The sequence below is a fragment of the Sus scrofa genome, chromosome 1, assembly GCF_054392235.1.
Source record: "Sus scrofa isolate SSC_HxYL_T2T_F1_AM1 chromosome 1, Sscrofa_HxYL_maternal_Yorkshire_Landrace_v2.0, whole genome shotgun sequence".
NCBI classification, from domain to species: domain Eukaryota; kingdom Metazoa; phylum Chordata; class Mammalia; order Artiodactyla; family Suidae; genus Sus; species Sus scrofa.
This window is the reverse complement of record NC_139383.1, coordinates 151,940,536-151,965,723: the sequence shown is the minus strand read 5'-3', so window position 1 is coordinate 151,965,723 and position 25,188 is coordinate 151,940,536. Positions and strand designations below refer to the sequence as shown.

General features: G+C 72.1%; 10 non-coding genes across 10 annotated transcripts; all 10 read left to right on the top strand.

Moving 5' to 3' along the window:
- On the top strand, positions 1-94 carry LOC146406653 (small nucleolar RNA SNORD116). The gene has a single exon (XR_014833844.1). It is a non-coding gene; the product is annotated as a small nucleolar RNA SNORD116 (small nucleolar RNA).
- A 2,608-nt stretch (positions 95-2,702) lies between these two features.
- Positions 2,703-2,796, top strand: LOC146406652 (small nucleolar RNA SNORD116). Its single transcript, XR_014834512.1, has one exon. It is a non-coding gene; the product is annotated as a small nucleolar RNA SNORD116 (small nucleolar RNA).
- Positions 2,797-5,404: 2,608 nt separating this feature from the next.
- On the top strand, positions 5,405-5,498 carry LOC146406651 (small nucleolar RNA SNORD116). The gene has a single exon (XR_014833840.1). It is a non-coding gene; the product is annotated as a small nucleolar RNA SNORD116 (small nucleolar RNA).
- A 2,608-nt stretch (positions 5,499-8,106) lies between these two features.
- LOC146406650 (small nucleolar RNA SNORD116) lies at positions 8,107-8,200 on the top strand. The gene has a single exon (XR_014833836.1). It is a non-coding gene; the product is annotated as a small nucleolar RNA SNORD116 (small nucleolar RNA).
- A 2,608-nt stretch (positions 8,201-10,808) lies between these two features.
- On the top strand, positions 10,809-10,902 carry LOC146406649 (small nucleolar RNA SNORD116). The gene has a single exon (XR_014833828.1). It is a non-coding gene; the product is annotated as a small nucleolar RNA SNORD116 (small nucleolar RNA).
- A 2,608-nt stretch (positions 10,903-13,510) lies between these two features.
- LOC146406648 (small nucleolar RNA SNORD116) lies at positions 13,511-13,604 on the top strand. The gene has a single exon (XR_014833813.1). It is a non-coding gene; the product is annotated as a small nucleolar RNA SNORD116 (small nucleolar RNA).
- Positions 13,605-16,212: 2,608 nt separating this feature from the next.
- On the top strand, positions 16,213-16,306 carry LOC146406647 (small nucleolar RNA SNORD116). Its single transcript, XR_014833789.1, has one exon. It is a non-coding gene; the product is annotated as a small nucleolar RNA SNORD116 (small nucleolar RNA).
- A 2,608-nt stretch (positions 16,307-18,914) lies between these two features.
- LOC146406646 (small nucleolar RNA SNORD116) lies at positions 18,915-19,008 on the top strand. The gene has a single exon (XR_014833780.1). It is a non-coding gene; the product is annotated as a small nucleolar RNA SNORD116 (small nucleolar RNA).
- Positions 19,009-21,623: 2,615 nt separating this feature from the next.
- Positions 21,624-21,717, top strand: LOC146406645 (small nucleolar RNA SNORD116). Its single transcript, XR_014833777.1, has one exon. It is a non-coding gene; the product is annotated as a small nucleolar RNA SNORD116 (small nucleolar RNA).
- Positions 21,718-24,332: 2,615 nt separating this feature from the next.
- LOC146406644 (small nucleolar RNA SNORD116) lies at positions 24,333-24,426 on the top strand. The gene has a single exon (XR_014833771.1). It is a non-coding gene; the product is annotated as a small nucleolar RNA SNORD116 (small nucleolar RNA).
- The last annotated feature ends 762 nt before the right edge of the window (positions 24,427-25,188 follow it).

The window sequence follows — 25,188 nt, the reverse complement described above, 5'->3', positions numbered from 1 at the left end:
GGATCGATGATGACACCCACAAACGCATTCCTTGGAAAATCTGAACAAAATGAGTGAGAACTCACTACCGTCTCCTCATCGCAAACTGAGGTCCGGCACGTGGCTCCCACAGGGGACGTCGGGGGAGGGTCCCGTTGCCTTGGCTCCCTTGGGTGCGTGCAGCCCTGGGGCGCAGGTGGGGGCAGGCAGGCCTCCGGTGGCCGCGGAGGGCCATGGGGAGAGGAGCCTTGGGGCTGGCCTCCTCGAGGGCAGCCCCGGGGCCCCGGGGCCCCGGTGCCCGGCGGGAAAGCCTTGGGAGTGGCAGGCCCAGTGTGGGGTGGGCTGCCTGCGGTGTGTGTGAGCGCCGCTGGGCTCTCAGGCCTGCGGCTGCCTCCGTGAGGCCTCCGCGGGGTCCTGCCCGCGGTGTCGGGCGCAGAGGGTGTCTGTAGGTTGCGGGTGAGCAGCGGGGGCCTTGGCCTCGGCGGGACTGCCGACCCAGGTTCTGGTGGGGAGAGAGGAGGCCGGCCGGGGGGCCTTGCCGAGATGGCCGTTTGGGCGGGGTCGGACGCCTTGGCCTGGGCCTTCACGGGGTCGGCGGGGCTGCCAGTGCCTTTCCCTCGCAGAGTCCTTGGTGGTCATCGAGAACCCTGGAGCCCCTGCAGCATTTCCCACAGACGTGGAGGCGGTGGGGCGCCAGGTGGCCCTGGGCGGTGCCGAGTCGGCCGCGGACTGGGGTCGAGAGAAGTGCAGGAGGGCCAGAGGTCCTGGGCCAGTGTGCGCAGAGCACCGTGAGGGGGAGTGTTGGGTGCCCGGGGCGGCAGTGCCTTCAGGGCGGCCTGGGCTATGATGTGGGATATCCTCAGAGATTTGGTCGGCGCGTGGAAGGCAGGACGGAGGGGTCCCGGGCACGTGAATGGGAGCTGGGTGCCTGTGCCCTGGCCGGTCATGGGTGCCGGCGGGGCAGAGAAGTGTGAGCCCGCGGCCAGCTCCCGGGGCCGCTAAGGTGTCCACACACGAGGCTGGGCATTGAGGCCGTGCGGCGCCTCTGCCCTGGCTGAGGCCGTGTTCCCGGGGAGGGAGGACAGGGAGTTGCGCAGTGGGAGGCAGTGTGATGTTGATACCCAGCAGAGCTAGCCACGCCTGCGGACTGGAGCCCAGCCGAGCTGGTGCCGGGCGGGAGCTGGTGGCAAGGAGGGAGTCTGCTGTGGAGGAAAGGGGGCAGGCGGCGGCGGAAGGGGCGTGAGTTTCGGTGCGAGGGTCCCGCTGGGCCCAGGGTCTAGTGCGTCTCCCGTGGAGATGCTGGTGCTGGAGTTAGGGAGGCCTGGGTGTGCATGGGTGTGGCACGCAAAGGAGAGGGTCCCATGGGGCCCGGCGGGCCTTCCGGTGCTGGCGGCGGGGCTGTGGCGTGTGCCTTGCGTGGGGCCCGAGCGCCCAACTGGTGGCAGGCTCCGGGCGCCCGGCGGCAGGCGGTCTGTGCGGGTTGCGTTGTGTCCGGTGGACAGGCGGCAGCCGTGGGGCGGGGTTTGGGGCAGGCAGGCCTCCGGTGTCCCCAGGGTGCCCCGGGGAGACCTGCCTGAGGGACCCAGGTCCCGCGCGCCAGGGGGCCTGGTGTGGCGGGCCTGGAGGGTGAAGGGCGAGCGACCCGAGCCCACAGCCTGGCGGCAGGGGACGCCCCTGGCCATTGGCGGTCAGGGCGAGGTGCGGCCCTGCGGGGTCTCGCCCAGGCTCCAGGGCCCTTGGGGTCCCGGAGGGTCCAGCAGAAGGGTCTGTGTTTTGCCCGGGGTCCTGAGAGCGTGCTGGGGATAGCAGGGGTGGAGTGCAGGTGTGCCCATGGGCGCCCCGGGTCCAGGGCCCGCGGAGCCGCTCTCGGGGCGGAGACCTTGCCCCCAGGGGCACGTCAGCGGTCCTGAGGTGAGGCTCCTGCAGAGCACTCTGGGCCGCGTGTGTCTCTCCCTGCGTGGGCAGGCAGTGTCGGTGGCCGGAGCGAGGGTGTTTTCCCATCGGGGTGAGAGGGAGAGCCCCAGGGTGGGCCTGGGGGCGGAATCGGACTCGGGGTTGGGGTGGACTCTTCTGAAGCTGGGAGGGGTGCGGGTGGGCAGGGCCTTAGGGAGCCTGAGGGAGGCGCGGTTCCTGGTGTGGCGAGGCGGCGGCAGCCCGTGTCGCGCTGTGGCGCCCCAGCGAAGGGGCAGTGCTGGCCACTCGTGTGGCCCTTTGGCTGCTGGCACCCAGTGAGAGGGGGGAGGCCAGGGACAGGTGGCAGCCAGGCTGCCCACAGGCCCTGGGCGGTGGGGGGCCCGGCCCCTGTGCCTTGGGCAGCCGGGCCCCTTGCTGAGGCGTGCTTGCGCGTGTCCGTTGTCGCCCTCACCCAGCTGCTGCGGCGGAGAGACGGAGGCCAGCGCGGGGAGCGGAAGCCGGAGCCTGTCGGGAGCGACCCCGGGAAGGCCAGTCCCTCCTGCCGGAGGGAGGCGTGTTGGCGTGCGGCCGGTGGCGGGATCGATGGCCACCTGGTAGGCGATGGTAAGCGGCAGTGGCCTGCGCCAAGGTAGCCCCCGGGGGGCGGTGTGTGGCGCCCGGACCCGCACCCTGAGCCCCCGGGGGTGGAGCTGACCTGCTTGCCCGCGGTTGGGCTCGGGAGCCTGCGGGCCGCGGCCAGGAGGGAGCTGGCTGGCCGTCCCGGCGGTGGGGGCTGTGGCGGTGGCCGTCCCGCGGGTGTGCCCGTGCTCGGATCGATGATGACACCCACAAACGCATTCCTTGGAAAATCTGAACAAAATGAGTTAGAACTCACTACCGTCTCCTCATCGCAAACTGAGGTCCGGCACGTGGCTCCCACAGGGGACGTCGGGGGAGGGTCCCGTTGCCTTGGCTCCCTTGGGTGCGTGCAGCCCTGGGGCGCAGGTGGGGGCAGGCAGGCCTCCGGTGGCCGCGGAGGGCCATGGGGAGAGGAGCCTTGGGGCTGGCCTCCTCGAGGGCAGCCCCGGGGCCCCGGGGCCCCGGTGCCCGGCGGGAAAGCCTTGGGAGTGGCAGGCCCAGTGTGGGGTGGGCTGCCTGCGGTGTGTGTGAGCGCCGCTGGGCTCTCAGGCCTGCGGCTGCCTCCGTGAGGCCTCCGCGGGGTCCTGCCCGCGGTGTCGGGCGCAGAGGGTGTCTGTAGGTTGCGGGTGAGCAGCGGGGGCCTTGGCCTCGGCGGGACTGCCGACCCAGGTTCTGGTGGGGAGAGAGGAGGCCGGCCGGGGGGCCTTGCCGAGATGGCCGTTTGGGCGGGGTCGGACGCCTTGGCCTGGGCCTTCACGGGGTCGGCGGGGCTGCCAGTGCCTTTCCCTCGCAGAGTCCTTGGTGGTCATCGAGAACCCTGGAGCCCCTGCAGCATTTCCCACAGACGTGGAGGCGGTGGGGCGCCAGGTGGCCCTGGGCGGTGCCGAGTCGGCCGCGGACTGGGGTCGAGAGAAGTGCAGGAGGGCCAGAGGTCCTGGGCCAGTGTGCGCAGAGCACCGTGAGGGGGAGTGTTGGGTGCCCGGGGCGGCAGTGCCTTCAGGGCGGCCTGGGCTATGATGTGGGATATCCTCAGAGATTTGGTCGGCGCGTGGAAGGCAGGACGGAGGGGTCCCGGGCACGTGAATGGGAGCTGGGTGCCTGTGCCCTGGCCGGTCATGGGTGCCGGCGGGGCAGAGAAGTGTGAGCCCGCGGCCAGCTCCCGGGGCCGCTAAGGTGTCCACACACGAGGCTGGGCATTGAGGCCGTGCGGCGCCTCTGCCCTGGCTGAGGCCGTGTTCCCGGGGAGGGAGGACAGGGAGTTGCGCAGTGGGAGGCAGTGTGATGTTGATACCCAGCAGAGCTAGCCACGCCTGCGGACTGGAGCCCAGCCGAGCTGGTGCCGGGCGGGAGCTGGTGGCAAGGAGGGAGTCTGCTGTGGAGGAAAGGGGGCAGGCGGCGGCGGAAGGGGCGTGAGTTTCGGTGCGAGGGTCCCGCTGGGCCCAGGGTCTAGTGCGTCTCCCGTGGAGATGCTGGTGCTGGAGTTAGGGAGGCCTGGGTGTGCATGGGTGTGGCACGCAAAGGAGAGGGTCCCATGGGGCCCGGCGGGCCTTCCGGTGCTGGCGGCGGGGCTGTGGCGTGTGCCTTGCGTGGGGCCCGAGCGCCCAACTGGTGGCAGGCTCCGGGCGCCCGGCGGCAGGCGGTCTGTGCGGGTTGCGTTGTGTCCGGTGGACAGGCGGCAGCCGTGGGGCGGGGTTTGGGGCAGGCAGGCCTCCGGTGTCCCCAGGGTGCCCCGGGGAGACCTGCCTGAGGGACCCAGGTCCCGCGCGCCAGGGGGCCTGGTGTGGCGGGCCTGGAGGGTGAAGGGCGAGCGACCCGAGCCCACAGCCTGGCGGCAGGGGACGCCCCTGGCCATTGGCGGTCAGGGCGAGGTGCGGCCCTGCGGGGTCTCGCCCAGGCTCCAGGGCCCTTGGGGTCCCGGAGGGTCCAGCAGAAGGGTCTGTGTTTTGCCCGGGGTCCTGAGAGCGTGCTGGGGATAGCAGGGGTGGAGTGCAGGTGTGCCCATGGGCGCCCCGGGTCCAGGGCCCGCGGAGCCGCTCTCGGGGCGGAGACCTTGCCCCCAGGGGCACGTCAGCGGTCCTGAGGTGAGGCTCCTGCAGAGCACTCTGGGCCGCGTGTGTCTCTCCCTGCGTGGGCAGGCAGTGTCGGTGGCCGGAGCGAGGGTGTTTTCCCATCGGGGTGAGAGGGAGAGCCCCAGGGTGGGCCTGGGGGCGGAATCGGACTCGGGGTTGGGGTGGACTCTTCTGAAGCTGGGAGGGGTGCGGGTGGGCAGGGCCTTAGGGAGCCTGAGGGAGGCGCGGTTCCTGGTGTGGCGAGGCGGCGGCAGCCCGTGTCGCGCTGTGGCGCCCCAGCGAAGGGGCAGTGCTGGCCACTCGTGTGGCCCTTTGGCTGCTGGCACCCAGTGAGAGGGGGGAGGCCAGGGACAGGTGGCAGCCAGGCTGCCCACAGGCCCTGGGCGGTGGGGGGCCCGGCCCCTGTGCCTTGGGCAGCCGGGCCCCTTGCTGAGGCGTGCTTGCGCGTGTCCGTTGTCGCCCTCACCCAGCTGCTGCGGCGGAGAGACGGAGGCCAGCGCGGGGAGGGGAAGCCGGAGCCTGTCGGGAGCGACCCCGGGAAGGCCAGTCCCTCCTGCCGGAGGGAGGCGTGTTGGCGTGCGGCCGGTGGCGGGATCGATGGCCATCTGGTAGGCGATGGTAAGCGGCAGTGGCCTGCGCCAAGGTAGCCCCCGGGGGGCGGTGTGTGGCGCCCGGACCCGCACCCTCTGCTCCCGGGGGTGGAGCTGTCCTGCTTGCCCGCGGTTGGGCTCGGGAGCCTGCGGGCCGCGGCCAGGAGGGAGCTGGCTGGCCGTCCCGGCGGTGGGGGCTGTGGCGGTGGCCGTCCCGCGGGTGTGCCCGTGCTCGGATCGATGATGACACCCACAAACGCATTCCTTGGAAAATCTGAACAAAATGAGTGAGAACTCACTACCGTCTCCTCATCGCAAACTGAGGTCCGGCACGTGGCTCCCACAGGGGACGTCGGGGGAGGGTCCCGTTGCCTTGGCTCCCTTGGGTGCGTGCAGCCCTGGGGCGCAGGTGGGGGCAGGCAGGCCTCCGGTGGCCGCGGAGGGCCATGGGGAGAGGAGCCTTGGGGCTGGCCTCCTCGAGGGCAGCCCCGGGGCCCCGGGGCCCCGGTGCCCGGCGGGAAAGCCTTGGGAGTGGCAGGCCCAGTGTGGGGTGGGCTGCCTGCGGTGTGTGTGAGCGCCGCTGGGCTCTCAGGCCTGCGGCTGCCTCCGTGAGGCCTCCGCGGGGTCCTGCCCGCGGTGTCGGTCGCAGAGGGTGTCTGTAGGTTGCGAGTGAGCAGCGGGGGCCTTGGCCTCGGCGGGACTGCCGACCCAGGTTCTGGTGGGGAGAGAGGAGGCCGGCCGGGGGGCCTTGCCGAGATGGCCGTTTGGGCGGGGTCGGATGCCTTTGCCTGCGTCTTCCCGGGGTCGGCGGGGCTGCCAGTGCCTTTCCCTCGCAGAGTCCCTGGGGGGCATCGGGAAGCCTGGAGCCCCTGCGGCATTTCCCAGAGACGTGGAGGCGGTGGGGCACCAGGTGGCCCTGGGCGGTGCCGAGTCGGCCGCGGACTGGGGTCGAGAGAAGTGCGGGAGGGCCAGAGGTCCTGGGCCAGTGTGCGCAGAGCACCGTGAGGGGGAGTGTTGGGTGCCCGGGGCGGCAGTGCCTTCAGGGCGGCCTGGGCTATGATGTGGGATATCCTCAGAGATTTGGTCGGCGCGTGGAAGGCAGGACGGAGGGGTCCCGGGCACGTGAATGGGAGCTGGGTGCCTGTGCCCTGGCCGGTCATGGGTGCCGGCGGGGCAGAGAAGTGTGAGCCCCCGGCCTGCTCCCGGGGCTGCTAAGGTGTCCACACACGGGGCTGGGCGTTGAGGCCGTGCGGCGCCTCTGCCCTGGCTGAGGCCGTGTTCCCGGGGAGGGAGGACAGGGAGTTGCGCAGTGGGAGGCAGTGTGAGGTTGATACCCAGCAGAGCTAGCCACGCCTGCGGACTGGAGCCCAGCCGAGCTGGTGCCGGGCGGGAGCTGGTGGCAAGGAGGGAGTCTGCTGTGGAGGAAAGGGGGCAGGCGGCGGCGGAAGGGGCGTGAGTTTCGGTGCGAGGGTCCCGCTGGGCCCAGGGTCTGGTGCGTCTCCCGTGGAGATGCTGGTGCTGGAGTTAGGGAGGCCTGGGTGTGCATGGGTGTGGCACGCAAAGGAGAGGGTCCCATGGGGCCCGGCGGGCCTTCCGGTGCTGGCGGCGGGGCTGTGGCGTGTGCCTTGCGTGGGGCCCGAGCGCCCAACTGGTGGCAGGCTCCGGGCGCCCGGCGGCAGGCGGTCTGTGCGGGTTGCGTTGTGTCCGGTGGACAGGCGGCAGCCGTGGGGCGGGGTTTGGGGCAGGCAGGCCTCCGGTGTCCCCAGGGTGCCCCGGGGAGACCTGCCTGAGGGACCCAGGTCCCGCGCGCCAGGGGGCCTGGTGTGGCGGGCCTGGAGGGTGAAGGGTGAGCGACCCGAGCCCACAGCCTGGCGGCAGGGGACGCCCCTGGCCATTGGCGGTCAGGGCGAGGTGCGGCCCTGCGGGGTCTCGCCCAGGCTCCAGGGCCCTTGGGGTCCCGGAGGGTCCAGCAGAAGGGTCTGTGTTTTGCCCGGGGTCCTGAGAGCGTGCTGGGGATAGCAGGGGTGGAGTGCAGGTGTGCCCATGGGCGCCCCGGGTCCAGGGCCCGCGGAGCCGCTCTCGGGGCGGAGACCTTGCCCCCAGGGGCACGTCAGCGGTCCTGAGGTGAGGCTCCTGCAGAGCACTCTGGGCCGCGTGTGTCTCTCCCTGCGTGGGCAGGCAGTGTCGGTGGCCGGAGCGAGGGTGTTTTCCCATCGGGGTGAGAGGGAGAGCCCCAGGGTGGGCCTGGGGGCGGAATCGGACTCGGGGTTGGGGTGGACTCTTCTGAAGCTGGGAGGGGTGCGGGTGGGCAGGGCCTTAGGGAGCCTGAGGGAGGCGCGGTTCCTGGTGTGGCGAGGCGGCGGCAGCCCGTGTCGCGCTGTGGCGCCCCAGCGAAGGGGCAGTGCTGGCCACTCGTGTGGCCCTTTGGCTGCTGGCACCCAGTGAGAGGGGGGAGGCCAGGGACAGGTGGCAGCCAGGCTGCCCACAGGCCCTGGGCGGTGGGGGGCCCGGCCCCTGTGCCTTGGGCAGCCGGGCCCCTTGCTGAGGCGTGCTTGCGCGTGTCCGTTGTCGCCCTCACCCAGCTGCTGCGGCGGAGAGACGGAGGCCAGCGCGGGGAGCGGAAGCCGGAGCCTGTCGGGAGCGACCCCGGGAAGGCCAGTCCCTCCTGCCGGAGGGAGGCGTGTTGGCGTGCGGCCGGTGGCGGGATCGATGGCCACCTGGTAGGCGATGGTAAGCGGCAGTGGCCTGCGCCAAGGTAGCCCCCGGGGGGCGGTGTGTGGCGCCCGGACCCGCACCCTGAGCTCCCGGGGGTGGAGCTGTCCTGCTTGCCCGCGGTTGGGCTCGGGAGCCTGCGGGCCGCGGCCAGGAGGGAGCTGGCTGGCCGTCCCGGCGGTGGGGGCTGTGGCGGTGGCCGTCCCGCGGGTGTGCCCGTGCTCGGATCGATGATGACACCCACAAACGCATTCCTTGGAAAATCTGAACAAAATGAGTGAGAACTCACTACCGTCTCCTCATCGCAAACTGAGGTCCGGCACGTGGCTCCCACAGGGGACGTCGGGGGAGGGTCCCGTTGCCTTGGCTCCCTTGGGTGCGTGCAGCCCTGGGGCGCAGGTGGGGGCAGGCAGGCCTCCGGTGGCCGCGGAGGGCCATGGGGAGAGGAGCCTTGGGGCTGGCCTCCTCGCGGGCAGCCCCGGGGCCCCGGGGCCCCGGTGCCCGGCGGGAAAGCCTTGGGAGTGGCAGGCCCAGTGTGGGGTGGGCTGCCTGCGGTGTGTGTGAGCGCCGCTGGGCTCTCAGGCCTGCGGCTGCCTCCGTGAGGCCTCCGCGGGGTCCTGCCCGCGGTGTCGGGCGCAGAGGCTGTCTGTAGGTTGCGGGTGAGCAGCGGGGGCCTTGGCCTCGGCGGGACTGCCGACCCAGGTTCTGGTGGGGAGAGAGGAGGCCGGCCGGGGGGCCTTGCCGAGATGGCCGTTTGGGCGTGGTCGGACGCCTTGGCCTGGGCCTTCACGGGGTCGGCGGGGCTGCCAGTGCCTTTCCCTCGCAGAGTCCTTGGTGGTCATCGAGAACCCAGGAGCCCCTGCGGCATTTCCCAGAGAGGTGGAGGCGATGGGGCGCCAGGTGGCCCTGGGCGGTGCCGAGTCGGCTGCGGACTGGGGTCGAGAGAAGTGCAGGAGGGCCAGAGGTCCTGGGCCAGTGTGCGCAGAGCACCGTGAGGGGGAGTGTTGGGTGCCCGGGGCGGCAGTGCCTTCAGGGCGGCCTGGGCTATGATGTGGGATATCCTCAGAGATTTGGGCGGCGCGTGGAAGGCAGGACGGAGGGGTCCCGGGCACGTGAATGGGAGCTGGGTGCCTGTGCCCTGGCCGGTCATGGGTGCCGGCGGGGCAGAGAAGTGTGAGCCCGCGGCCAGCTCCCGGGGCCGCTAAGGTGTCCACACACGAGGCTGGGCATTGAGGCCGGGCGGCGCCTCTGCCCTGGCTGAGGCCGTGTTCCCGGGGAGGGAGGACAGGGAGTTGCGCAGTGGGAGGCAGTGTGATGTTGATACCCAGCAGAGCTAGCCACGCCTGCGGACTGGAGCCCAGCCGAGCTGGTGCCGGGCGGGAGCTGGTGGCAAGGTGGGAGTCTGCTGTGGAGGAAAGGGGGCAGGCGGCGGCGGAAGGGGCGTGAGTTTCGGTGCGAGGGTCCCGCTGGGCTCAGGGTCTAGTGCGTCTCCCGTGGAGATGCTGGTGCTGGAGTTAGGGAGGCCTGGGTGTGCATGGGTGTGGCACGCAAAGGAGAGGGTCCCATGGGGCCCGGCGGGCCTTCCGGTGCTGGCGGCGGGGCTGTGGCGTGTGCCTTGCGTGGGGCCCGAGCGCCCAACTGGTGGCAGGCTCCGGGCGCCCGGCGGCAGGCGGTCTGTGCGGGTTGCGTTGTGTCCGGTGGACAGGCGGCAGCCGTGGGGCGGGGTTTGGGGCAGGCAGGCCTCCGGTGTCCCCAGGGTGCCCCGGGGAGACCTGCCTGAGGGACCCAGGTCCCGTGCGCCAGGGGGCCTGGTGTGGCGGGCCTGGAGGGTGAAGGGCGAGCGACCCGAGCCCACAGCCTGGCGGCAGGGGACGCCCCTGGCCATTGGCGGTCAGGGCGAGGTGCGGCCCTGCGGGGTCTCGCACAGGCTCCAGGGCCCTTGGGGTCCCGGAGGGTCCAGCAGAAGGGTCTGTGTTTTGCCCGGGGTCCTGAGAGCGTGCTGGGGATAGCAGGGGTGGAGTGCAGGTGTGCCCATGGGCGCCCCGGGTCCAGGGCCCGCGGAGCCGCTCTCGGGGCGGAGACCTTGCCCCCAGGGGCACGTCAGCGGTCCTGAGGTGAGGCTCCTGCAGAGCACTCTGGGCCGCGTGTGTCTCTCCCTGCGTGGGCAGGCAGTGTCGGTGGCCGGAGCGAGGGTGTTTTCCCATCGGGGTGAGAGGGAGAGCCCCAGGGTGGGCCTGGGGGCGGAATCGGACTCGGGGTTGGGGTGGACTCTTCTGAAGCTGGGAGGGGTGCGGGTGGGCAGGGCCTTAGGGAGCCTGAGGGAGGCGCGGTTCCTGGTGTGGCGAGGCGGCGGCAGCCCGTGTCGCGCTGTGGCGCCCCAGCGAAGGGGCAGTGCTGGCCACTCGTGTGGCCCTTTGGCTGCTGGCACCCAGTGAGAGGGGGGAGGCCAGGGACAGGTGGCAGCCAGGCTGCCCACAGGCCCTGGGCGGTGGGGGGCCCGGCCCCTGTGCCTTGGGCAGCCGGGCCCCTTGCTGAGGCGTGCTTGCGCGTGTCCGTTGTCGCCCTCACCCAGCTGCTGCGGCGGAGAGACGGAGGCCAGCGCGGGGAGCGGAAGCCGGAGCCTGTCGGGAGCGACCCCGGGAAGGCCAGTCCCTCCTGCCGGAGGGAGGCGTGTTGGCGTGCGGCCGGTGGCGGGATCGATGGCCACCTGGTAGGCGATGGTAAGCGGCAGTGGCCTGCGCCAAGGTAGCCCCCGGGGGGCGGTGTGTGGCGCCCGGACCCGCACCCTGAGCCCCCGGGGGTGGAGCTGACCTGCTTGCCCGCGGTTGGGCTCGGGAGCCTGCGGGCCGCGGCCAGGAGGGAGCTGGCTGGCCGTCCCGGCGGTGGGGGCTGTGGCGGTGGCCGTCCAGCGGGTGTGCCCGTGCTCGGATCGATGATGACACCCACAAACGCATTCCTTGGAAAATCTGAACAAAATGAGTGAGAACTCACTACCGTCTCCTCATCGCAAACTGAGGTCCGGCACGTGGCTCCCACAGGGGACGTCGGGGGAGGGTCCCGTTGCCTTGGCTCCCTTGGGTGCGTGCAGCCCTGGGGCGCAGGTGGGGGCAGGCAGGCCTCCGGTGGCCGCGGAGGGCCATGGGGAGAGGAGCCTTGGGGCTGGCCTCCTCGAGGGCAGCCCCGGGGCCCCGGGGCCCCGGTGCCCGGCGGGAAAGCCTTGGGAGTGGCAGGCCCAGTGTGGGGTGGGCTGCCTGCGGTGTGTGTGAGCGCCGCTGGGCTCTCAGGCCTGCGGCTGCCTCCGTGAGGCCTCCGCGGGGTCCTGCCCGGGGTGTCGGGCGCAGAGGGTGTCTGTAGGTTGCGGGTGAGCAGCGGGGGCCTTGGCCTCGGCGGGACTGCCGACCCAGGTTCTGGTGGGGAGAGAGGAGGCCGGCCGGGGGGCCTTGCCGAGATGGCCGTTTGGGCGGTGTCGGACGCCTTGGCCTGGGCCTTCACGGGGTCGGCGGGGCTGCCAGTGCCTTTCCCTCGCAGAGTCCTTGGTGGTCATCGAGAACCCTGGAGCCCCTGCAGCATTTCCCACAGACGTGGAGGCGGTGGGGCGCCAGGTGGCCCTGGGCGGTGCCGAGTCGGCCGCGGACTGGGGTCGAGAGAAGTGCAGGAGGGCCAGAGGTCCTGGGCCAGTGTGCGCAGAGCACCGTGAGGGGGAGTGTTGGGTGCCCGGGGCGGCAGTGCCTTCAGGGCGGCCTGGGCTATGATGTGGGATATCCTCAGAGATTTGGTCGGCGCGTGGAAGGCAGGACGGAGGGGTCCCGGGCACGTGAATGGGAGCTGGGTGCCTGTGCCCTGGCCGGTCATGGGTGCCGGCGGGGCAGAGAAGTGTGAGCCCGCGGCCAGCTCCCGGGGCCGCTAAGGTGTCCACACACGAGGCTGGGCATTGAGGCCGTGCGGCGCCTCTGCCCTGGCTGAGGCCGTGTTCCCGGGGAGGGAGGACAGGGAGTTGCGCAGTGGGAGGCAGTGTGATGTTGATACCCAGCAGAGCTAGCCACGCCTGCGGACTGGAGCCCAGCCGAGCTGGTGCCGGGCGGGAGCTGGTGGCAAGGAGGGAGTCTGCTGTGGAGGAAAGGGGGCAGGCGGCGGCGGAAGGGGCGTGAGTTTCGGTGCGAGGGTCCCGCTGGGCCCAGGGTCTAGTGCGTCTCCCGTGGAGATGCTGGTGCTGGAGTTAGGGAGGCCTGGGTGTGCATGGGTGTGGCACGCAAAGGAGAGGGTCCCATGGGGCCCGGCGGGCCTTCCGGTGCTGGCGGCGGGGCTGTGGCGTGTGCCTTGCGTGGGGCCCGAGCGCCCAACTGGTGGCAGGCTCCGGGCGCCCGGCGGCAGGCGGTCTGTGCGGGTTGCGTTGTGTCCGGTGGACAGGCGGCAGCCGTGGGGCGGGGTTTGGGGCAGGCAGGCCTCCGGTGTCCCCAGGGTGCCCCGGGGAGACCTGCCTGAGGGACCCAGGTCCCGCGCGCCAGGGGGCCTGGTGTGGCGGGCCTGGAGGGTGAAGGGCGAGCGACCCGAGCCCACAGCCTGGCGGCAGGGGACGCCCCTGGCCATTGGCGGTCAGGGCGAGGTGCGGCCCTGCGGGGTCTCGCCCAGGCTCCAGGGCCCTTGGGGTCCCGGAGGGTCCAGCAGAAGGGTCTGTGTTTTGCCCGGGGTCCTGAGAGCGTGCTGGGGATAGCAGGGGTGGAGTGCAGGTGTGCCCATGGGCGCCCCGGGTCCAGGGCCCGCGGAGCCGCTCTCGGGGCGGAGACCTTGCCCCCAGGGGCACGTCAGCGGTCCTGAGGTGAGGCTCCTGCAGAGCACTCTGGGCCGCGTGTGTCTCTCCCTGCGTGGGCAGGCAGTGTCGGTGGCCGGAGCGAGGGTGTTTTCCCATCGGGGTGAGAGGGAGAGCCCCAGGGTGGGCCTGGGGGCGGAATCGGACTCGGGGTTGGGGTGGACTCTTCTGAAGCTGGGAGGGGTGCGGGTGGGCAGGGCCTTAGGGAGCCTGAGGGAGGCGCGGTTCCTGGTGTGGCGAGGCGGCGGCAGCCCGTGTCGCGCTGTGGCGCCCCAGCGAAGGGGCAGTGCTGGCCACTCGTGTGGCCCTTTGGCTGCTGGCACCCAGTGAGAGGGGGGAGGCCAGGGACAGGTGGCAGCCAGGCTGCCCACAGGCCCTGGGCGGTGGGGGGCCCGGCCCCTGTGCCTTGGGCAGCCGGGCCCCTTGCTGAGGCGTGCTTGCGCGTGTCCGTTGTCGCCCTCACCCAGCTGCTGCGGCGGAGAAACGGAGGCCAGCGCGGGGAGCGGAAGCCGGAGCCTGTCGGGAGCGACCCCGGGAAGGCCAGTCCCTCCTGCCGGAGGGAGGCGTGTTGGCGTGCGGCCGGTGGCGGGATCGATGGCCACCTGGTAGGCGATGGTAAGCGGCAGTGGCCTGCGCCAAGGTAGCCCCCGGGGGGCGGTGTGTGGCGCCCGGACCCGCACCCTGAGCCCCCGGGGGTGGAGCTGACCTGCTTGCCCGCGGTTGGGCTCGGGAGCCTGCGGGCCGCGGCCAGGAGGGAGCTGGCTGGCCGTCCCGGCGGTGGGGGCTGTGGCGGTGGCCGTCCCGCGGGTGTGCCCGTGCTCGGATCGATGATGACACCCACAAACGCATTCCTTGGAAAATCTGAACAAAATGAGTGAGAACTCACTACCGTCTCCTCATCGCAAACTGAGGTCCGGCACGTGGCTCCCACAGGGGACGTCGGGGGAGGGTCCCGTTGCCTTGGCTCCCTTGGGTGCGTGCAGCCCTGGGGCGCAGGTGGGGGCAGGCAGGCCTCCGGTGGCCGCGGAGGGCCATGGGGAGAGGAGCCTTGGGGCTGGCCTCCTCGAGGGCAGCCCCGGGGCCCCGGGGCCCCGGTGCCCGGCGGGAAAGCCTTGGGAGTGGCAGGCCCAGTGTGGGGTGCGCTGCCTGCGGTGTGTGTGAGCGCCGCTGGGCTCTCAGGCCTGCGGCTGCCTCCGTGAGGCCTCCGCGGGGTCCTGCCCGGGGTGTCGGGCGCAGAGGGTGTCTGTAGGTTGCGGGTGAGCAGCGGGGGCCTTGGCCTCGGCGGGACTGCCGACCCAGGTTCTGGTGGGGAGAGAGGAGGCCGGCCGGGGGGCCTTGCCGAGATGGCCGTTTGGGCGGGGTCGGACGCCTTGGCCTGGGCCTTCACGGGGTCGGCGGGGCTGCCAGTGCCTTTCCCTCGCAGAGTCCTTGGTGGTCATCGAGAACCCTGGAGCCCCTGCAGCATTTCCCACAGACGTGGAGGCGGTGGGGCGCCAGGTGGCCCTGGGCGGTGCCGAGTCGGCCGCGGACTGGGGTCGAGAGAAGTGCAGGAGGGCCAGAGGTCCTGGGCCAGTGTGCGCAGAGCACCGTGAGGGGGAGTGTTGGGTGCCCGGGGCGGCAGTGCCTTCAGGGCGGCCTGGGCTATGATGTGGGATATCCTCAGAGATTTGGTCGGCGCGTGGAAGGCAGGACGGAGGGGTCCCGGGCACGTGAATGGGAGCTGGGTGCCTGTGCCCTGGCCGGTCATGGGTGCCGGCGGGGCAGAGAAGTGTGAGCCCGCGGCCAGCTCCCGGGGCCGCTAAGGTGTCCACACACGAGGCTGGGCATTGAGGCCGTGCGGCGCCTCTGCCCTGGCTGAGGCCGTGTTCCCGGGGAGGGAGGACAGGGAGTTGCGCAGTGGGAGGCAGTGTGATGTTGATACCCAGCAGAGCTAGCCACGCCTGCGGACTGGAGCCCAGCCGAGCTGGTGCCGGGCGGGAGCTGGTGGCAAGGAGGGAGTCTGCTGTGGAGGAAAGGGGGCAGGCGGCGGCGGAAGGGGCGTGAGTTTCGGTGCGAGGGTCCCGCTGGGCCCAGGGTCTAGTGCGTCTCCCGTGGAGATGCTGGTGCTGGAGTTAGGGAGGCCTGGGTGTGCATGGGTGTGGCACGCAAAGGAGAGGGTCCCATGGGGCCCGGCGGGCCTTCCGGTGCTGGCGGCGGGGCTGTGGCGTGTGCCTTGCGTGGGGCCCGAGCGCCCAACTGGTGGCAGGCTCCGGGCGCCCGGCGGCAGGCGGTCTGTGCGGGTTGCGTTGTGTCCGGTGGACAGGCGGCAGCCGTGGGGCGGGGTTTGGGGCAGGCAGGCCTCCGGTGTCCCCAGGGTGCCCCGGGGAGACCTGCCTGAGGGACCCAGGTCCCGCGCGCCAGGGGGCCTGGTGTGGCGGGCCTGGAGGGTGAAGGGCGAGCGACCCGAGCCCACAGCCTGGCGGCAGGGGACGCCCCTGGCCATTGGCGGTCAGGGCGAGGTGCGGCCCTGCGGGGTCTCGCCCAGGCTCCAGGGCCCTTGGGGTCCCGGAGGGTCCAGCAGAAGGGTCTGTGTTTTGCCCGGGGTCCTGAGAGCGTGCTGGGGATAGCAGGGGTGGAGTGCAGGTGTGCCCATGGGCGCCCCGGGTCCAGGGCCCGCGGAGCCGCTCTCGGGGCGGAGACCTTGCCCCCAGGGGCACGTCAGCGGTCCTGAGGTGAGGCTCCTGCAGAGCACTCTGGGCCGCGTGTGTCTCTCCCTGCGTGGGCAGGCAGTGTCGGTGGCCGGAGCGAGGGTGTTTTCCCATCGGGGTGAGAGGGAGAGCCCCAGGGTGGGCCTGGGGGCGGAATCGGACTCGGGGTTGGGGTGGACTCTTCTGAAGCTGGGAGGGGTGCGGGTGGGCAGGGCCTTAGGGAGCCTGAGGGAGGCGCGGTTCCTGGTGTGGCGAGGCGGCGGCAGCCCGCGTGGCGCTGTGGCGCCCCAGCGAAGGGGCAGTGCTGGCCACTCGTGTGGCCCTTTGGCTGCTGGCACCCAGTGAGAGGGGGGAGGCCAGGGACAGGTGGCAGCCAGGCTGCCCACAGGCCCTGGGCGGTGGGGGGCCCGGCCCCTGTGCCTTGGGCAGCCGGGCCCCTTGCTGAGGCGTGCTTGCGCGTGTCCGTTGTCGCCCTCACCCAGCTGCTGCGGCGGAGAGACGGAGGCCAGCGCGGGGAGCGGAAGCCGGAGCCTGTCGGGAGCGACCCCGGGAAGGCCAGTCCCTCCTGCCGGAGGGAGGCGTGTTGGCGTGCGGCCGGTGGCGGGATCGATGGCCACCTGGTAGGCGATGGTAAGCGGCAGTGGCCTGCGCCAAGGTAGCCCCCGGGGGGCGGTGTGTGGCGCCCGGACCCGCACCCTGAGCTCCCGGGGGTGGAGCTGACCTGCTTGCCCGCGGTTGGGCTCGGGAGCCTGCGGGCCGCGGCCAGGAGGGAGCTGGCTGGCCGTCCCGGCGGTGGGGGCTGTGGCGGTGGCCGTCCCGCGGGTGTGCCCGTGCTCGGATCGATGATGACACCCACAAACGCATTCCTTGGAAAATCTGAACAAAATGAGTGAGAACTCACTACCGTCTCCTCATCGCAAACTGAGGTCCGGCACGTGGCTCCCACAGGGGACGTCGGGGGAGGGTCCCGTTGCCTTGGCTCCCTTGGGTGCGTGCAGCCCTGGGGCGCAGGTGGGGGCAGGCAGGCCTCCGGTGGCCGCGGAGGGCCATGGGGAGAGGAGCCTTGGGGCTGGCCTCCTCGAGGGCAGCCCCGGGGCCCCGGGGCCCCGGTGCCCGGCGGGAAAGCCTTGGGAGTGGCAGGCCCAGTGTGGGGTGGGCTGCCTGCGGTGTGTGTGAGCGCCGCTGGGCTCTCAGGCCTGCGGCTGCCTCCGTGAGGCCTCCGCGGGGTCCTGCCCGGGGTGTCGGGCGCAGAGGGTGTCTGTAGGTTGCGGGTGAGCAGCGGGGGCCTTGGCCTCGGCGGGACTGCCGACCCAGGTTCTGGTGGGGAGAGAGGAGGCCGGCCGGGGGGCCTTGCCGAGATGGCCGTTTGGGCGGGGTCGGACGCCTTGGCCTGGGCCTTCACGGGGTCGGCGGGGCTGCCAGTGCCTTTCCCTCGCAGAGTCCTTGGTGGTCATCGAGAACCCTGGAGCCCCTGCAGCATTTCCCACAGACGTGGAGGCGGTGGGGCGCCAGGTGGCCCTGGGCGGTGCCGAGTCGGCCGCGGACTGGGGTCGAGAGAAGTGCAGGAGGGCCAGAGGTCCTGGGCCAGTGTGCGCAGAGCACCGTGAGGGGGAGTGTTGGGTGCCCGGGGCGGCAGTGCCTTCAGGGCGGCCTGGGCTATGATGTGGGATATCCTCAGAGATTTGGTCGGCGCGTGGAAGGCAGGACGGAGGGGTCCCGGGCACGTGAATGGGAGCTGGGTGCCTGTGCCCTGGCCGGTCATGGGTGCCGGCGGGGCAGAGAAGTGTGAGCCCGCGGCCAGCTCCCGGGGCCGCTAAGGTGTCCACACACGAGGCTGGGCATTGAGGCCGTGCGGCGCCTCTGCCCTGGCTGAGGCCGTGTTCCCGGGGAGGGAGGACAGGGAGTTGCGCAGTGGGAGGCAGTGTGATGTTGATACCCAGCAGAGCTAGCCACGCCTGCGGACTGGAGCCCAGCCGAGCTGGTGCCGGGCGGGAGCTGGTGGCAAGGAGGGAGTCTGCTGTGGAGGAAAGGGGGCAGGCGGCGGCGGAAGGGGCGTGAGTTTCGGTGCGAGGGTCCCGCTGGGCCCAGGGTCTAGTGCGTCTCCCGTGGAGATGCTGGTGCTGGAGTTAGGGAGGCCTGGGTGTGCATGGGTGTGGCACGCAAAGGAGAGGGTCCCATGGGGCCCGGCGGGCCTTCCGGTGCTGGCGGCGGGGCTGTGGCGTGTGCCTTGCGTGGGGCCCGAGCGCCCAACTGGTGGCAGGCTCCGGGCGCCCGGCGGCAGGCGGTCTGTGCGGGTTGCGTTGTGTCCGGTGGACAGGCGGCAGCCGTGGGGCGGGGTTTGGGGCAGGCAGGCCTCCGGTGTCCCCAGGGTGCCCCGGGGAGACCTGCCTGAGGGACCCAGGTCCCGCGCGCCAGGGGGCCTGGTGTGGCGGGCCTGGAGGGTGAAGGGCGAGCGACCCGAGCCCACAGCCTGGCGGCAGGGGACGCCCCTGGCCATTGGCGGTCAGGGCGAGGTGCGGCCCTGCGGGGTCTCGCCCAGGCTCCAGGGCCCTTGGGGTCCCGGAGGGTCCAGCAGAAGGGTCTGTGTTTTGCCCGGGGTCCTGAGAGCGTGCTGGGGATAGCAGGGGTGGAGTGCAGGTGTGCCCATGGGCGCCCCGGGTCCAGGGCCCGCGGAGCCGCTCTCGGGGCGGAGACCTTGCCCCCAGGGGCACGTCAGCGGTCCTGAGGTGAGGCTCCTGCAGAGCACTCTGGGCCGCGTGTGTCTCTCCCTGCGTGGGCAGGCAGTGTCGGTGGCCGGAGCGAGGGTGTTTTCCCATCGGGGTGAGAGGGAGAGCCCCAGGGTGGGCCTGGGGGCGGAATCGGACTCGGGGTTGGGGTGGACTCTTCTGAAGCTGGGAGGGGTGCGGGTGGGCAGGGCCTTAGGGAGCCTGAGGGAGGCGCGGTTCCTGGTGTGGCGAGGCGGCGGCAGCCCGTGTCGCGCTGTGGCGCCCCAGCGAAGGGGCAGTGCTGGCCACTCGTGTGGCCCTTTGGCTGCTGGCACCCAGTGAGAGGGGGGAGGCCAGGGACAGGTGGCAGCCAGGCTGCCCACAGGCCCTGGGCGGTGGGGGGCCCGGCCCCTGTGCCTTGGGCAGCCGGGCCCCTTGCTGAGGCGTGCTTGCGCGTGTCCGTTGTCGCCCTCACCCAGCTGCTGCGGCGGAGAGACGGAGGCCAGCGCGGGGAGCGGAAGCCGGAGCCTGTCGGGAGCGACCCCGGGAAGGCCAGTCCCTCCTGCCGGAGGGAGGCGTGTTGGCGTGCGGCCGGTGGCGGGATCGATGGCCACCTGGTAGGCGATGGTAAGCGGCAGTGGCCTGCGCCAAGGTAGCCCCCGGGGGGCGGTGTGTGGCGCCCGGACCCGCACCCTCTGCTCCCGGGGGTGGAGCTGTCCTGCTTGCCCGCGGTTGGGCTCGGGAGCCTGCGGGCCGCGGCCAGGAGGGAGCTGGCTGGCCGTCCCGGCGGTGGGGGCTGTGGCGGTGGCCGTCCCGCGGGTGTGCCCGTGCTCGGATCGATGATGACACCCACAAACGCATTCCTTGGAAAATCTGAACAAAATGAGTGAGAACTCACTACCGTCTCCTCATCGCAAACTGAGGTCCGGCACGTGGCTCCCACAGGGGACGTCGGGGGAGGGTCCCGTTGCCTTGGCTCCCTTGGGTGCGTGCAGCCCTGGGGCGCAGGTGGGGGCAGGCAGGCCTCCGGTGGCCGCGGAGGGCCATGGGGTGAGGAGCCTTGGGGCTGGCCTCCTCGAGGGCAGCCCCGGGGCCCCGGGGCCCCGGTGCCCGGCGGGAAAGCCTTGGGAGTGGCAGGCCCAGTGTGGGGTGGGCTGCCTGCGGTGTGTGTGAGCGCCGCTGGGCTCTCAGGCCTGCGGCTGCCTCCGTGAGTCCTCCGCGGGGTCCTGCCCGCGGTGTCGGGCGCAGAGGGTGTCTGTAGGTTGCGGGTGAGCAGCGGGGGCCTTGGCCTCGGCGGGACTGCCGACCCAGGTTCTGGTGGGGAGAGAGGAGGCAGGCCGGGGGGCCTTGCCGAGATGGCCGTTTGGGCGGGGTCGGACGCCTTGGCCTGGGCCTTCACGGGGTCGGCGGGGCTGCCAGTGCCTTTCCCTCGCAGAGTCCTTGGTGGTCATCGAGAACCCTGGAGCCCCTGCGGCATTTCCCAGAGAGGTGGAGGCGGTGGGGCGCCAGGTGGCCCTGGGCGGTGCCGAGTCGGCCGCGGACTGGGGTCGAGAGAAGTGCAGGAGGGCCAGAGGTCCTGGGCCAGTGTGCGCAGAGCACCGTGAGGGGGAGTGTTGGGTGCCCGGGGCGGCAGTGCCTTCAGGGCGGCCTGGGCTATGATGTGGGATATCCTCAGAGATTTGGTCGGCGCGTGGAAGGCAGGACGGAGGGGTCCCGGGCACGTGAATGGGAGCTGGGTGCCTGTGCCCTGGCCGGTCATGGGTGCCGGCGGGGCAGAGAAGTGTGAGCCCGCGGCCAGCTCCCGGGGCCGCTAAGGTGTCCACACACGAGGCTGGGCATTGAGGCCGGGCGGCGCCTCTGCCCTGGCTGAGGCCGTGTTCCCGGGGAGGGAGGACAGGGAGTTGCGCAGTGGGAGGCAGTGTGATGTTGATACCCAGCAGAGCTAGCCACGCCTGCGGACTGGAGCCCAGCCGAGCTGGTGCCGGGCGGGAGCTGGTGGCAAGGAGGGAGTCTGCTGTGGAGGAAAGGGGGCAGGCGGCGGCGGAAGGGGCGCGAGGGTGTGAGTTTCGGTGCGAGGGTCCCGCTGGGCCCAGGGTCTAGTGCGTCTCCCGTGGAGATGCTGGTGCTGGAGTTAGGGAGGCCTGGGTGTGCATGGGTGTGGCACGCAAAGGAGAGGGTCCCATGGGGCCCGGCGGGCCTTCCGGTGCTGGCGGCGGGGCTGTGGCGTGTGCCTTGCGTGGGGCCCAAGCGCCCAACTGGTGGCAGGCTCCGGGCGCCCGGCGGCAGGCGGTCTGTGCGGGTTGCGTTGTGTCCGGTGGACAGGCGGCAGCCGTGGGGCGGGGTTTGGGGCAGGCAGGCCTCCGGTGTCCCCAGGGTGCCCCGGGGAGACCTGCCTGAGGGACCCAGGTCCCGCGCGCCAGGGGGCCTGGTGTGGCGGGCCTGGAGGGTGAAGGGCGAGCGACCCGAGCCCACAGCCTGGCGGCAGGGGACGCCCCTGGCCATTGGCGGTCAGGGCGAGGTGCGGCCCTGCGGGGTCTCGCCCAGGCTCCAGGGCCCTTGGGGTCCCGGAGGGTCCAGCAGAAGGGTCTGTGTTTTGCCCGGGGTCCTGAGAGCGTGCTGGGGATAGCAGGGGTGGAGTGCAGGTGTGCCCATGGGCGCCCCGGGTCCAGGGCCCGCGGAGCCGCTCTCGGGGCGGAGACCTTGCCCCCAGGGGCACGTCAGCGGTCCTGAGGTGAGGCTCCTGCAGAGCACTCTGGGCCGCGTGTGTCTCTCCCTGCGTGGGCAGGCAGTGTCGGTGGCCGGAGCGAGGGTGTTTTCCCATCGGGGTGAGAGGGAGAGCCCCAGGGTGGGCCTGGGGGCGGAATCGGACTCGGGGTTGGGGTGGACTCTTCTGAAGCTGGGAGGGGTGCGGGTGGGCAGGCCTTAGGGAGCCTGAGGGAGGCGCGGTTCCTGGTGTGGCGAGGCGGCGGCAGCCCGCGTGGCGCTGTGGCGCCCCAGCGAAGGGGCAGTGCTGGCCACTCGTGTGGCCCTTTGGCTGCTGGCACCCAGTGAGAGGGGGGAGGCCAGGGACAGGTGGCAGCCAGGCTGCCCACAGGCCCTGGGCGGTGGGGGGCCCGGCCCCTGTGCCTTGGGCAGCCGGGCCCCTTGCTGAGGCGTGCTTGCGCGTGTCCGTTGTCGCCCTCACCCAGCTGCTGCGGCGGAGAAACGGAGGCCAGCGCGGGGAGCGGAAGCCGGAGCCTGTCGGGAGCGACCCCGGGAAGGCCAGTCCCTCCTGCCGGAGGGAGGCGTGTTGGCGTGCGGCCGGTGGCGGGATCGATGGCCACCTGGTAGGCGATGGTAAGCGGCAGTGGCCTGCGCCAAGGTAGCCCCCGGGGGGCGGTGTGTGGCGCCCGGACCCGCACCCTCTGCTCCCGGGGGTGGAGCTGTCCTGCTTGCCCGCGGTTGGGCTCGGGAGCCTGCGGGCCGCGGCCAGGAGGGAGCTGGCTGGCCGTCCCGGCGGTGGGGGCTGTGGCGGTGGCCGTCCCGCGGGTGTGCCCGTGCTCGGATCGATGATGACACCCACAAACGCATTCCTTGGAAAATCTGAACAAAATGAGTGAGAACTCACTACCGTCTCCTCATCGCAAACTGAGGTCCGGCACGTGGCTCCCACAGGGGACGTCGGGGGAGGGTCCCGTTGCCTTGGCTCCCTTGGGTGCGTGCAGCCCTGGGGCGCAGGTGGGGGCAGGCAGGCCTCCGGTGGCCGCGGAGGGCCATGGGGTGAGGAGCCTTGGGGCTGGCCTCCTCGAGGGCAGCCCCGGGGCCCCGGGGCCCCGGTGCCCGGCGGGAAAGCCTTGGGAGTGGCAGGCCCAGTGTGGGGTGGGCTGCCTGCGGTGTGTGTGAGCGCCGCTGGGCTCTCAGGCCTGCGGCTGCCTCCGTGAGTCCTCCGCGGGGTCCTGCCCGCGGTGTCGGGCGCAGAGGGTGTCTGTAGGTTGCGGGTGAGCAGCGGGGGCCTTGGCCTCGGCGGGACTGCCGACCCAGGTTCTGGTGGGGAGAGAGGAGGCAGGCCGGGGGGCCTTGCCGAGATGGCCGTTTGGGCGGGGTCGGACGCCTTGGCCTGGGCCTTCACGGGGTCGGCGGGGCTGCCAGTGCCTTTCCCTCGCAGAGTCCTTGGTGGTCATCGAGAACCCTGGAGCCCCTGCGGCATTTCCCAGAGAGGTGGAGGCGGTGGGGCGCCAGGTGGCCCTGGGCGGTGCCGAGTCGGCCGCGGACTGGGGTCGAGAGAAGTGCAGGAGGGCCAGAGGTCCTGGGCCAGTGTGCGCAGAGCACCGTGAGGGGGAGTGTTGGGTGCCCGGGGCGGCAGTGCCTTCAGGGCGGCCTGGGCTATGATGTGGGATATCCTCAGAGATTTGGTCGGCGCGTGGAAGGCAGGACGGAGGGGTCCCGGGCACGTGAATGGGAGCTGGGTGCCTGTGCCCTGGCCGGTCATGGGTGCCGGCGGGGCAGAGAAGTGTGAGCCCGCGGCCAGCTCCCGGGGCCGCTAAGGTGTCCACACACGAGGCTGGGCATTGAGGCCGGGCGGCGCCTCTGCCCTGGCTGAGGCCGTGTTCCCGGGGAGGGAGGACAGGGAGTTGCGCAGTGGGAGGCAGTGTGATGTTGATACCCAGCAGAGCTAGCCACGCCTGCGGACTGGAGCCCAGCCGAGCTGGTGCCGGGCGGGAGCTGGTGGCAAGGAGGGAGTCTGCTGTGGAGGAAAGGGGGCAGGCGGCGGCGGAAGGGGCGCGAGGGTGTGAGTTTCGGTGCGAGGGTCCCGCTGGGCCCAGGGTCTAGTGCGTCTCCCGTGGAGATGCTGGTGCTGGAGTTAGGGAGGCCTGGGTGTGCATGGGTGTGGCACGCAAAGGAGAGGGTCCCATGGGGCCCGGCGGCCCTTCCGGTGCTGGCGGCGGGGCTGTGGCGTGTGCCTTGCGTGGGGCCCAAGCGCCCAACTGGTGGCAGGCTCCGGGCGCCCGGCGGCAGGCGGTCTGTGCGGGTTGCGTTGTGTCCGGTGGACAGGCGGCAGCCGTGGGGCGGGGTTTGGGGCAGGCAGGCCTCCGGTGTCCCCAGGGTGCCCCGGGGAGACCTGCCTGAGGGACCCAGGTCCCGCGCGCCAGGGGGCCTGGTGTGGCGGGCCTGGAGGGTGAAGGGCGAGCGACCCGAGCCCACAGCCTGGCGGCAGGGGACGCCCCTGGCCATTGGCGGTCAGGGCGAGGTGCGGCCCTGCGGGGTCTCGCCCAGGCTCCAGGGCCCTTGGGGTCCCGGAGGGTCCAGCAGAAGGGTCTGTGTTTTGCCTGGGGTCCTGAGAGCGTGCTGGGGATAGCAGGGGTGGAGTGCAGGTGTGCCCATGGGCGCCCCGGGTCCAGGGCCCGCGGAGCCGCTCTCGGGGCGGAGACCTTGCCCCCAGGGGCACGTCAGCGGTCCTGAGGTGAGGCTCCTGCAGAGCACTCTGGGCCGCGTGTGTCTCTCCCTGCGTGGGCAGGCAGTGTCGGTGGCCGGAGCGAGGGTGTTTTCCCATCGGGGTGAGAGGGAGAGCCCCAGGGTGGGCCTGGGGGCGGAATCGGACTCGGGGTTGGGGTGGACTCTTCTGAAGCTGGGAGGGGTGCGGGTGGGCAGGCCTTAGGGAGCCTGAGGGAGGCGCGGTTCCTGGTGTGGCGAGGCGGCGGCAGCCCGCGTGGCGCTGTGGCGCCCCAGGGAAGGGGCAGTGCTGGCCACTCGTGTGGCCCTTTGGCTGCTGGCACCCAGTGAGAGGGGGGAGGCCAGGGACAGGTGGCAGCCAGGCTGCCCACAGGCCCTGGGCGGTGGGGGGCCCGGCCCCTGTGCCTTGGGCAGCCGGGCCCCTTGCTGAGGCGTGCTTGCGCGTGTCCGTTGTCGCCCTCACCCAGCTGCTGCGGCGGAGAAACGGAGGCCAGCGCGGGGAGCGGAAGCCGGAGCCTGTCGGGAGCGACCCCGGGAAGGCCAGTCCCTCCTACCGGAGGGAGGCGTGTTGGCGTGCGGCCGGTGGCGGGATCGATGGCCACCTGGTAGGCGATGGTAAGCGGCAGTGGCCTGCGCCAAGGTAGCCCCCGGGGGGCGGTGTGTGGCGCCCGGACCCGCACCCTCTGCTCCCGGGGGTGGAGCTGACCTGCTTGCCCGCGGTTGGGCTTGGGAGCCTGCGGTCCACAGCGAAGAGGGAGCTGGCTGGCCGTCCCGGCGGTGGGGGCTGTGGCGGTGGCCGTCCCGCGGGTGTGCCCGTGCTCGGATCGATGATGACACCCACAAACGCATTCCTTGGAAAATCTGAACAAAATGAGTGAGAACTCACTACCGTCTCCTCATCGCAAACTGAGGTCCGGCACGTGGCTCCCACAGGGGACGTCGGGGGAGGGTCCCGATGCCTTGGCTCCCTTGGGTGCGTGCAGCCCTGGGGCGCAGGTGGGGGCAGGCAGGCCTCCGGTGGCCCGGAGGGCCATGGGGAGAGGAGCCTTGGGGCTGGCCTCCTCGAGGGCAGCCCCGGGGCCCCGGGGCCCCGGTGCCCGGCGGGAAAGCCTTGGGAGTGGCAGGCCCAGTGTGGGGTGGGCTGCCTGCGGTGTGTGTGAGCGCCGCTGGGCTCTCAGGCCTGCGGCTGCCTCCGTGAGGCCTCCGCGGGGTCCTGCCCGGGGTGTCGGGCGCAGAGGGTGTCTGTAGGTTGCAGGTGAGCAGTGGGGGCCTTGGCCTCGGCGGGACTGCCGACCCAGGTTCTGGTGGGGAGAGAGGAGGCCGGCCGGGGGGCCTTGCTGAGATGGCCATTTGGGCGTGGTCGGACGCCTTGGCCTGGGCCATCACGGGGTCGGCGGGGCTACCAGTGCCTTTCCCTCGCAGAGTCCTTGGTGGTCATCGAGAACCCTGGAGCCCCTGCGGCATTTCCCAGAGACGTGGAGGCGGTGGGGCGCCAGGTGGCCCTGGGCGGTGCCGAGTCGGCCGCGGACTGGGGTCGAGAGAAGTGCAGGAGGGCCAGAGGTCCTGGGCCAGTGTGCGCAGAGCACCGTGAGGGGGAGTGTTGGGTGCCCGGGGCGGCAGTGCCTTCAGGGCGGCCTGGGCTATGATGTGGGATATCCTCAGAGATTTGGGCGGCGC